The 12389-nt window shown below is 38.5% G+C and overlaps 1 long non-coding RNA gene across 1 annotated transcript; it reads right to left on the bottom strand.

The window, feature by feature from the left end:
* Positions 1 to 4351: 4351 nt before the first annotated feature.
* Positions 4352 to 8665, bottom strand: LOC121078843. Its single transcript, XR_005824768.1, has 3 exons — positions 8582 to 8665; positions 5622 to 5748; positions 4352 to 5242 (listed from the first exon to the last, which is right to left on the bottom strand). It is a non-coding gene; the product is annotated as an uncharacterized LOC121078843 (long non-coding RNA).
* Between the last annotated feature and the right edge of the window lie 3724 nt (positions 8666 to 12389).

Here is a 12389-nt window from a genome sequence, read left to right as displayed (position 1 = left end):
GGCTAGTGCATATTTCTATGCTGCATTAATTATACATCTGAAACCATGGAAGACACCCACAAAGAGGGCAAATACAGAAAATATCATCTGCAACTGGACACAAATTAAACAAGAATTTAATATCAACAATATCAACAGAATTTTCATTTGATATAACTATTCTGTGTTTGTACACATTAATTTATTGTCATGCTGCCTTACTTCTCCTTCCCTAGAGAGGTCCTTGGATCCAGATGATACTTTTGTAGGACTTACCAATTCTGCAGAATACTAATGATATCTACATTTTTTTCCCCCTAGAATCTTAATTAGGAGAGTACGAAGTTCTACAGTCTCAAGTCATGAAGTCTAAAGTCACTGACGAGCCAACATGGAGTTTGATACCTTCACATGGGCTGTTACTTACCCTTTTTAACATGCAAAATGGTTTTATCATTCTGCTTGAGATTTAATGCCAAAACCTGCTGTAACCCGATTTGTGCAAAGGTCTCCCTGATCAGACGGATATTTTTTCTCATAACACAGGACTGGTTTGATGCACAGGCTTCCTTGCCTAAGAAACTCCTGTTGCTAGAAAGCCTGGAAGCTTTAATTTTGCTTGGCTGGTTCACAAGCAGAGCTGTGTCAGGGAACAGAAAGAGGCATTAAGATACACAGGAAGGGGTGAAGAAAATATAATCTCAATGCCAGCAAGAACAAACTGTCGATATGGTTGATCTTAAATCTTCTTCCTAAGTGGGAGACTATAGCAGAAAACAGATGAGATTTTCAACTTGGAAAATGCTAGTGAACCAGAAAGGATGTTTGAAAAAGTTACAATATGAGAAAATAATGCAGATTGTATTTTGCTGATATGTAAATATGTAAGAACAGCAATTAAATTAATGTGTCTCTATTGCAGTAGGTTTTTTTGTTTTGTTTTGTTTTGTTTTTCCCCTCTCAATTACAGTACGTTACCTATCCAGAGGCATCACAAAGAGAGAGTGGATATTTTAAAAGAAAACTTATATTTTGCCAGGGACCATCTATAAGACAGACTATTGCCCAAATTCCAGGTGTCAACCAATGTGCACATGTAGCTTGCCACCCTGGTTTCGGCTAGGATAGAGCTTTCCATTTTCGTGGGGGGCATTATGAGGGTTGAGCATTATGTGTATCTGCACTTCAGAATAATCTATACCTGGGTATGTGGGCCAATCATCAGCAATATGCAGAAGAGAGAGTGAAGTCCCTGTCTAGCAAACTTAAAGCCCGCTGATTTCCCAGGCTGTGCCTACTATTGAACCTGACTCTTTTTCAAGTGAAAATTCCATTATGGACTGATAATTATCAAGAATACTAATACTGGAGTAGTCCATGAAAAAAAAAATCACCAAGGTTTAGAAGACAATTCTTACTAGTAATTTATAATGATTAAAAATAGCTGAGAAGTTTCTCACCATCCCTAGTTATAGTGATAATTTGCAAATACAAGAATTATCCTCTAGGAAACAGAAGATGTGAAGACAACTCTGCATATGCTGGTAGTGGATCACAGGTTTTTTTTGATTCATATGGACCCAAAATAGACCTCCTGGATCATGAAATCCGGTTCCCAGGCACACATATGAAAGCACTGACAACCTAATGAGGTTCAGCTGGTAGCTCTGAAGCCCATTCACAATAGTGAACAGAAGGCTCTGTGTTCTTCCATCAAACCCTTCACAGGAAAATGGGCAAGAACTCAGAATTCAGATAGAGAAAGAAATCTCACTTTGATACTGAGTAGCAGCTATAACTCAGCTCTTAAATGAATCCTATTTACTTGGCTGCATTTTCTGGTGGTGCAGATGGGCCTACAGTAAGTTATAAAATAAATACATTCTTGACTTTCTACCATCATTTAGCTCTCGTAATTCTCATTACTGTATGAAGTATACCTTTGCAAAACCTATTTGATGTAATGCACTGGGTCTGGCTGGGATGCAGTTAATTCCCCATAATTCAATAATTAATTCACCATACCCAACCTTCTTGCATTCCTTCTTCTGACTCCCCATCTCTAACACAAAATCTCACTGCAATTCTTCCCCGAGATAAATTAATACTATACATACATGGAATCCCAATCTGCAATTGAAGAAACTGCTGATTTAGTGTGATTTTTTATTTTTTTTTATTTATTTTTTTTTCATTTCAAACCAGCCTTGCACTCTTTATGTAGTTACCCAGGGGTGTATTTTACCTGCTGCTTTCTTCCTACTTCCCCAGCATTAGAAGACTAATCACATTAGATACAATGCATGCACTTTCTACTTCATCATTATTCTGCTAGCAGATAACAATGAACAGTAGCCGAGAGATCCTCAAAGGCTTCCATTAAGTGCTGATCAAATGCTGGCCTTATTTTTCACATAGAATAGTGTATTTGTGATAAATAAGAAATGGAAGTAACACAAATTGAATATGGATAAGCTGGATACATTCTCTGATGTGATCAAAACCACCTGTATTTAAAAGAAAATGATACAGGCCTTGTCGGCTTTGATTCTGAGATGGAGGAGCAATGGTTATCTGTGTAACTCAGGAAGTTCATTAGCCATACCATAGGATTGTGCACACAGGTCCCTGTCCTTAGACTTGAAACAGTGTGGGTTACCACCCTGTTGAAATACGTCCACCAAGTGATCTGTTGCCTTTCTGGCTGCACAGTTGCTCTCCTCTTTGAAAGCAATTGTGGCACCCTTCACAGTCGCTGCCCGACTCCTGTATGCTATTGTATGCTCATGTAGCTTTACATGTAGGCTCCTACTAAGGGAATTCAGGAGCTTTGGAGATTCAGATTTGAACATACAGTACCTCAGGAGACACCAACTTTAAGGGCAAACAAGTATCTGTTGCCTTTACAGATAGTCTGTTTAAAGGACTGACAAATTGTTCATGACACTTAAAAAGAAAAAAAAAAGAAATGAGTATAACCGAAAAAAAACACATGGATTTTTATTTATTTATTTATTTATTTATTTAGAACATAAACTACACAGGTCCTGACTGCACTGGATCTGAAACTCAGGATAAATGTATTCAAAAAGTAAAGAGAAATGATGCAGAACAAAATTATTCTTTTTTAGGATCCGATTCTGCAAAACAGTCCCAGTGCTCCCATTGTGCCTGAAAGACTCAAAGCTTTCCTCCAGAACATCTGGGACGGGCGTTTTGGTTTAAGAAACACGTCATTATTGCCAATTTTAGTTGAAATGCATTCTGTTTCCAATCCTTATTAGTAAGAGGAAGGAGATAGGTTCACAGAAAACAGGTTTTTGAAGGAAAATTAGAAGGAAGTAATTTTGGAGGGGCAGGAAAGAGGAAGACAATTCATGAAGAATACTCCAGGAATAGCTCTACACAAGATGCCTTCTTGAGATTAATGAATTTGTTGTACATGCCCATAATTATTTCCATTCACATGGAACAGGTCCAGCTGCTTTCAGCATCCATAAATGAGAAGCAGAAGGATGCAGAAGAGAAAACAACCATATTTTGTTATGTCCAACAGTTAAAATCACTGGATGGCAAATAAATTACGCTAAACGCAATTAAACACAGAATTAACAACAATCATTTGTAACATAACAAAACAAGACAGCTGAGATAAATGAGAAAGGCTTGCATTGCATAATATTGAGAAAATGAATGATGCGTTGCCAAGATACATGTTTACAGAAATATGAACCTGAGGTCAAATAACTGATTGGCTTCTTGTGGTACATGCGTTCATCAAAGCCTTATTTGTGGCTGATTCTAATCCCTTCCTCTGGTTGTGTGTGTGCTAGAAAAACTCCTACTCCTGTGTAACTACTACTTGAGTGGTATTAGGTGCAGGAATGCCAGCACAAGTCTGGGCTCAGGAGGCTAATGTTTAGTTATTACCAAGTGGGTTAGATTTGCCCTGAGCCAGGAGAGAGATGTCCCAGTGACAGATAACAGCTACCACCCCACTTTGGATCAATCTGATCTTTAGGGCTCTGCTAATGACAGGAAGACAATAGGGAAATATTTCCCAAAAGCAAATTCAGTCATGGTATGCACAGTACCTTGTGGGCAGATACAACCTTGGTCCACAAGTGCTCCAGAAGGTTGTGTAAACAACTGAGAGCCACGTGGCTCAATTAAAGCAGTCCATACAGCTGGGCTGATATACTCTTGGCTCCTCTACAGGTCCTATACGGTTAGGAACATGACTGTAATAATATAGTCAGCTTTGGTCAGCTTGAAATGCAAGCAAAGCAAGCAGATGAAAGCCTGAAAGATACTATTTAGACTTTCTCATGGTTAGAGCCACATTGGCTTTCCAAGGTTCAGGTGCTTGCACTTGTTATAAAATACCTCCTTCATCTGTTGCTATAACAACTCTTTTGCCTTCCTACTCAGCAATAGTGCTGGGACAGACTTTAGTCTTATTATTTCTTTTATTGTGGTCTGTTTTGCTTTCAAAAATATTTTAACTTGCCTTGGTGTAAAAGTAAAATATCACCTTTCATTGGACAATCACATCTCAGCCACAGATGGGGACCAGAGCATGCCCTGGCTGCCTTCAAAGGACTGGGCACTTGTTTCCATTGAATGGAGGGATGATTGCCCCAAAATCTACAGATCTGAGTTTTTGCAGTAGTGTGCATCCAAATCTAGAAGCTGAGAAATACTCATGGGAACTACAAAAAGTAGACATAGAGTCTGTGCATCTAACGTGCCAAGAAGATGATATGAATAAACACTCTCACATGAACACATTTAAAAGCTAGCTGGCGTGATAATTTTGCTTTGCCTTCCTAAATTGCACTCATTCCTCAGCAAAAGAAAAAAGACACCAGCTTTCAGGACAAAGCTCTTGAGTATTATCATGCTGCTGACAGTCCCTGAGGATGTAATCGAGAAACTCTGGGTTGGGATTAGATGTGGAGTCTGAGGCCAATTACATCCACACTGGGCACGCTGCCAGCAGCCCGCAGGACTGTCCCTGTGAGGGTGAAACAGCACTCACAGGAGCCACCTTCCAGCTTTACTGCTTCATTAAGTCTCCACCAAGGAGCTGGTGTTCTCATAACAAATAGAAGCACTCTGCAGGCTTACAGCAGTGTTTTACTTTCTGCATCAGTGACATGCAGGTACATTCTCCACTTCAAAGCACACCTATACCACAGGCTTTCCATAGCCTCTTTAATCTTTGAAGGATCCATCAAATTTAAAAATTGATTTCTAGCTCCTGAAATGAAGAAGAAAAAAAAAGGCAGAAAATTTTTGTAATAGATGAGTGGATGGAGGGGCAGATCTGAATGAGACAAGCAAGGCTATAATGTAGTTTTGTTTCCTTAAGGATGAGGATTTGGCCCTTGCATATGGCTTTTGCTAGAAACCTGGTTCACTATACAGAAGCCTAAATCTGTTTGGTTTCTCCCTGTTCTCTTTTCTGCTAAAGAGCAAAGTATCTGACAGGTGGAGACTAAGCCAAGTAAACACGGTCCCTGCATTAAGCATTAATGGAGACAAATGCCAGATGTAGATGTCAACTGCAATTTTTCATTCCCAGCTGATAGCAGAAGGCTCCATAGAGCAATGCCAAAATGTTAGGGTAGAAAATGTACTTGTGGCTCTCCCAGTTCTGTTGTGACTTTTTAAAAAGCTTTCTGTTTTCAAAAAGCGATTTCTCTCTGGTACTTCCATTACTCCATGTAGCTTTGTCACAGTTGATCTTCATTAAAACTGAAGATACTGTAAGAGAAGGCACAATTTTATTGCAAAGGTAATTGTTCCATAGTCCAATCCACTGCAAGTGCCAGCATGCAAAATAATGTCATGCACTCACACATGCTGTGTAGAGTTAGACATTGTCACAAACAGCAGTTTGTTTTGATTTAGGAATACAGCAAAGTCGTCTTCTGCTAGAGGCATTTTTCTAGAAAGCGGACACAAGCAGAGACTCAGCTGTAACTGATACTCAAATTCGTACAGAAGAGAGCCTTGAAATCTTTCAGGGTTTAGCATGAAGATAGGTCTGGTGTTTTGCTTTGTTGGCTTTAAGAACATGCTTTGGCAGAATGTTGTTCTGTTTTATTGTTTTTTGTAAATCAGTATGATTACATTTTAGTGAAATGAAGAGGGCCCTGAAGTCGCAGACATTTCTGCCTTAACTGCCATACATGGTATTGCATTTGTACTCTCTGCAACTGTGTAAATCAGAGAAGTTTGCTGTGATGCTCCAATTTTGTGTGCTGACCATTTTCTTAGTGAAGGGGAGACAGAGCAACTTAAGACCACCAAAGTTCTCTCAACAGTTGTCTTTTGGCTTTAGAATTCCTTCAGCATGAAAGCCTCAGTTATGGTTTCCTTCAGCTGTAAGTTTGTCTGCCTGAAACCCACTGTCATTACAAAATAGTTGATTAGCAGGGTGTCTGTTCTAAATCAACAACCAGTAATGGAAGTCATGTGTCCATTTAATGGGTATTGTTTGCCTAGAATATTTCTGTCAATTTACTAGTTGATAATAAAACGCAATGTTCAATGCCCTGAGACATTTCACAGTGAAATGTACCTGCTGAGCAGCTGTGAGAGTCTGGGGAATTCGGGTATTATGCCCTTAATGAGTTTAATGGAGCCAGTCATGTTTAGGAGATAGCACCTAATTTGCCTAAGTTATATTAGTCTTTCCAAAAGGGGATAGATATCCAATATTTATTTCCTGGAAAAAAAGGGCTAGATTTTTATTATTATTATTATTGTTAGATTAATGTATACCTAATGGAGAAGAAAAAGAGAGGCAGATTTGAATGTAAGTGGAAACCCAGCAGACTCCAAGGAACTAGATACCAACACTTGTGCAATTGATTTGGAAGGTGCTGTGTCCACTGGTACTCATGAACACACAGGAAAATAATGCCTCCCTGAGCATTTGAGCCAAAAAGCAGCTTGAACAGGTTTGATAACATAGAAGAGGCCTTTTTTTTTTGTTGTTGTTGTCTTAATCTGTTCACATAAAAACCAAACAGCTTCCTTTTTGCTCCTTATCCATCTTTTATCAATATTTTAAATGATGATGTCTATTCTGGACATTGTAAATAAACTTCTATTTATATTCATCTGATCTTGACCTGAGTTAAGAGTGACTCCTGGGTACTCGTCTAACAGTAAGGCAGTCCTCCTAGCACGGTGGTAAGAATATCTAAAACACTCCAAAGCAAACAGTTTTTTGAACGCATCCAAGGGGTAACAAACTATGCCTCCACTAACTTTTACAGGTTTGAAGCTCTGACTGCAATAGAAATCATAAGAAGTAGCATTAGAAAACAGAATCTAGGCAGCTCCATGAGACCTGGCAGCTCAACGTGCCCGTCCTTTACTTTCTTGCCATGTTCCAGAGAGCTTTCCTAGACCTTACCCCTTCTAATGGGATGCTTCTTCAATGTAAGTCCCTGCACGTTCTCACAGAGTGGTGGCAGCCAGACCACAGTTTTCTCACATTTTCAGGTATGGGTAACTCTAATTGTTGACTTACCTATGATTCCATGGTTTAAGCAGCATGCGCTTTCTTTCCTATTAGAAATGACCATCAGCTGCAACTAACCTCCTGAACTTTAGGGAATATAGACTATTCCCATGGCTTCCTCAGCAACAGGGCCCAGACACCCTCAGGTTGTTCATATTTTGCTGGAAGGCTTACTTTAATGGTCTAATACATCTGTCCTGAGACACTACGGTGGTGAAATGATAGCAATGTGTGTCTCACTAAATCTCAACACGTTTGAAAGCCCAATGTTTATTTCACAGAAACCCTGCACAACTTGATCTAGTGTGTGGCATCCCTGCCCATGGCAAGGGGGTTGGAAATAGGTGATCTTTAAGGTTCCTTCCAACCCAAGCTGTTCTATGATTCTGTGATTCTCTACTACTGAAAACTTTGGTCAGGCAAGGAATACTATAATGGTGGATGCTATGGGCAACATTAAGATAAAAATAACATAAGCTTGGCAGAAAATTTGTCACAGATGTGTACCAAGTAGAAATGACACAAAATGTTGTTACTAAACATCATGCTCTCAGCTTCTGAGAAGCAATTACACCCACATACATATCTTCTTTCAAAGTCCATAGTCATTTATAATGATCTGCTTATAAGCCTTGAGTTGAAGAAGTGAAGATGCATGAGAAGGAGGAAGGAAAATAGAGTTGTTCTCGTGAGAGATAAGCTTGGATTACTACTTCAAAGGAATGAAAAAATACTAAGATCTTCAATGCCATTATCTTCATTTTGTAAAAATAAATATTTATAAAACTAATTAAGCAATGAGGTAGACGAGGATTTTATGATAGCATCTTGCCCTTGACTAATACAATTTCAATTTACCTCAGATGTAGCTGCCTGTGCTAGAGCTAAATTAATCTTTTCACACTGATATAATAGATTGAGCTGACCAAATTAAACTTACACTTGAAATGTCTAAAGAATCTTATTTATTTATTTATTTATAGAAAAAACAATATCTGTTTCCCAATGTATGCTTGGTGAGTGAGGATAGCTTAGTAACCAGTCTGAACAATAACAATGTACCTTGCCTGTAGATATCTCATTGTCTTGAAAACTTTTCAGATTTGAAATTTTCTTCATTGCTCATCAGAATTCAGAACAGCTACCTATATACCTATATACCTATATAAGGTGAATACCTTAGTATTCACCTAAGAGTTACAAATACAGTCCATAAGTGACAGGTCAATTGAGAAGACAGCACAAATTCCTAGAAGTGCTGGAGAACAAGGGGCGTACAGAACACATTACGAAGAAATTGTGAAAGTAGATTATTTCTGAGAGAGAAAATCAGAAAGGAGAACAGAGGATAGGAAAGCAGAGAACACTAAAGATCCCTTCATTAAATGCTTTCCTCCTACCACTGCTGAGAACCTGTCAAATTCAGAAGAAAAAAAAATAAATTCAAGGCCAGGAGAAAATGTATAAGCTGATAGCATCTGAACGTTAAACATCATGTGGTTTTACACAGGCAAATAGGACTTACTAAGTTACTGTGATATTTCTACATGGTTGTAGAAATTGGTCATTGCTGTCCCATTACAGTTGTATGCATTACTGCCATCGCTTTTTTTTCCATCATTGGTACCAAAAGAAGCAAAGGAATTTACTTCCTGGGTTCAGACAGGGCCAAAGAAAAAGATTCACCAACTCATGCAATTTAAGCTGAGCAGAGTATTTTTGGCAAATAAAATCTTCCAAAATGTGCAGTTCTGAGCAGACCAAAACATTTCATGGGTTTAACTAAAGTCCAAAGATATTTTCTGAAAAGGATAAGTAGGGAAAAAAAAATCTTTCCAAAACACAACTGAAATATTCATATTTTGAATAAAGTGCTGTGGTTGGTAATTCTGTGTTTAGAAATAAGATTTTTATGTTTTGTTGTTGAGGCAAAATAATATTTTTTGAAAACAAGGTAGACATAAACCTTTGAACTTTAATGCAGAATGAAACATTTTGTTTCTGATCAAACAATATGCTTAGGATTGTTTTAATAGTTAAGCTGCACCATTTTTTTGCACTTGCAAAACCAATCTAGTTGTGAAATACTATGATTTAAGAAAACTAAAACAAAATGAACTGGAATGAGCTTCAAAGTCACAGTCCCTGTGTAGCTCCAAGTCTGACTGAGGAAGGACAGACTACAGAATTTCAACAGCCCCGGGAAAACTCTGCGAGAATTCAGGAGGTGGCTTATAGGTGTCCTCTCCAAAAGTACTAGGATAACCCCTCATGCATATAGCAGTGCTCTCTGCACCTTCAGCAGCCTGAGAAGGGAACTAGTCCTTCAGAGATGGTGAGGTTCTGCCATTGCCTTGAACAGCAAGTGAATACCTTGCCTGATATACTCAATGAGAAGGGCAGCTGGTGTCTTGTGGTCAAAAGCTGTTTCAAGTTGTTTGTTCTGTAGCAAGAAAAGTCAGCCAAAGCCACAGATAATCATCAGTAGATCTGGTATGAACCCATGGACAGGGGCTGTGTAATTTTTCACTTTTTAGTCTATAAAATAGAAATAAAAGTGCATAAGTTTTATTAAAGTAACACACAATCATATTTTCAAGGCACTTGGACAGTAACCGTATAAATATCAAGACAAGAATAAATATAAAGGTATCAAGTTGGACAGAGTATGCCTTTTCTGCTTCATGAAAGAAAATAAATTCTTCTAATGTGGGCATAACTAATGCACTGTTGAATTATTAACCCACATGAGTGTGCCAAAGTGATCAGCTCATTACTAAGGTCTCCATAGTTTCAAAATTGTAGAAAATATTTCAAAAATAATTTTGTAATTTCAACCTAACTTACTAAAGAATGGGTAATAGTACTGGTAATGTAGTAATGGAATAATAATTAGGTATGATCACAAAAATACACCCTCAAAGAACAAGAAATGTGCCATGTGTGGCATTCTTATTATCATAAGCCGTTTCCCAAGGAACAGAACAGTAAAAGCCTGATTGAAAATGTTTGCAAGTCTAGTGTGAAAGTATTTGTAACAGCCTCACTTAGGATTGTCTATACACAGTAATAGAGTCAAATTAAATTAAAATACCTTTATAAATAAAGATATAAAGTGGGTGTATAGGTATAAAAAAAAGGTATAAAATAAGTCTTTAATTTAGGAATATAAACTTTGACTAAATAATCCTATTTCTGGCAAAAGGCAGACCAAGAATAATATTCATTTGTGATAAATAAAAATAATAACAAAATCAAAACATCCAAAGCAATACAACACCTTTGAGATGCTTTAATTAAACTGGCTCCAACGGGGATTAATTTGTTCCCTGTCATCAGCTCAGGTAGGAGCTCTAAAGGAAGGACAATATGTCAGGCCTAATTGTGCTTTATTTAATGTGAAAATGGCAATAGACTCTCTAGAGGTTACTAGAGTAGTAAAACAACCTTTTAATTACTTCAGCAGCCTCATTTCACCATTGCTTGTGGAAATACCCTGCTGCTGTTTCTTGGCTGTTGTCTTGGTATAACATCTGCCCTGCACGGCAGCGGCTGGACCACACTGCAGTATCAACCCTCAGTGTTTTACACAACTCCCTGAAACACCCACTGTTGGATGCTGTCCAAGGGACGATACTAGCTTAAGGTGAGCACACCTTCTTGAATAAAGGTACAGGCCAAGAAGATTCCTATGGAGAAGAAAAATAAGAAATAATGGAATTGTCATCACACTTTCCTGACAGCTCACTCCCATATGAGTGGTGGTGGGGAAAAGCTAACTTTTTTTTCTTTTCACTAACCAGCACCCAACCACCCTATTATAAGCTTGAGGTCATTCACTTGATGTCACAGGAATAAAGAGCTGTGTATATGTTTCTTCCACTGTTCATTGCGTGTATGGGACCAGAAAAGGTGGGCTGGTAACAGGGCTAACAACACAGCAGTGGGGCTTCTCAAAGGGAGAAGATCCCAGGGTGCAGCTGAGCAGCAAGAAGGTCCCACTTATTGGAAATTTCTCCAGGCTCAGGAAGTCAAGATTGCCTTGAGGCAAGAGACACAGGGTGACCAGGAAACCTAGCAGAACAACCAACCAGGTTTAGTTGCCTATAGCTGCATCTATGAGATGATCTCAGTAGGTTGAGAAGGAGTTATTCGTATCAAAAGATTGGTTCGAGATCAGGGAGAGCACTCCAGGATGTTTTATATCTGGGGCAGGAGTTTGTGTTCGGGGACTCTCCTGCCCACTCATGATATACTGCCACACTGTGGTAGATTGCTTCAGGTTTTCAGAAGAGTATATGGGAATTTCAGAGAAGGGCCAGTAAAAACTAAGAACAAACTTCAGGATTTCCACACAAGAGCACTGAGGTACAGCTATCTCACAGATGCGAGGGAGCTATCAATAAACGTAACAGGAGTAAATTCTGTTTAACAAGATACATTGCATTATCTCCTCTAGCTCAAATTAATGCAAACATACATCTGACCTAAAAGATCCTTTCCAAACTCAAAAGTTCATCCCACGGAACTCAGCATGGAACCCTTGGAGGACTAGAACTGCTGAATCATGTTTTTGCAATTCATCTCTGTGATAGACTCTTGAAACATAAAAACCCCATTTTATACAAAGCATACTTTACACAAACATGCCACTTCTGATCTTTCAGTCTTGATTTTTAAAGAAGATCTTCAAAATGCCTTCTGAAGATGAGATTGGAGCTAACATTTTAAACTCTGCTGATCACTAAAAAACGGGGATTCCATAGAGATATTGATTCCACGGCACAATATAATTTTCTTTCCCCTCCACTAACATCTCCATGTTTGATAGGCAATACACTATTTTTTTCTTTCCTTTCCTTAAGGAGAT

The sequence above is a fragment of the Cygnus olor genome, chromosome 1 (genome assembly GCF_009769625.2).
Source record: "Cygnus olor isolate bCygOlo1 chromosome 1, bCygOlo1.pri.v2, whole genome shotgun sequence".
Classification (NCBI taxonomy): domain Eukaryota; kingdom Metazoa; phylum Chordata; class Aves; order Anseriformes; family Anatidae; genus Cygnus; species Cygnus olor.
This window is presented reverse-complemented; position numbering and strand designations above follow the sequence as displayed.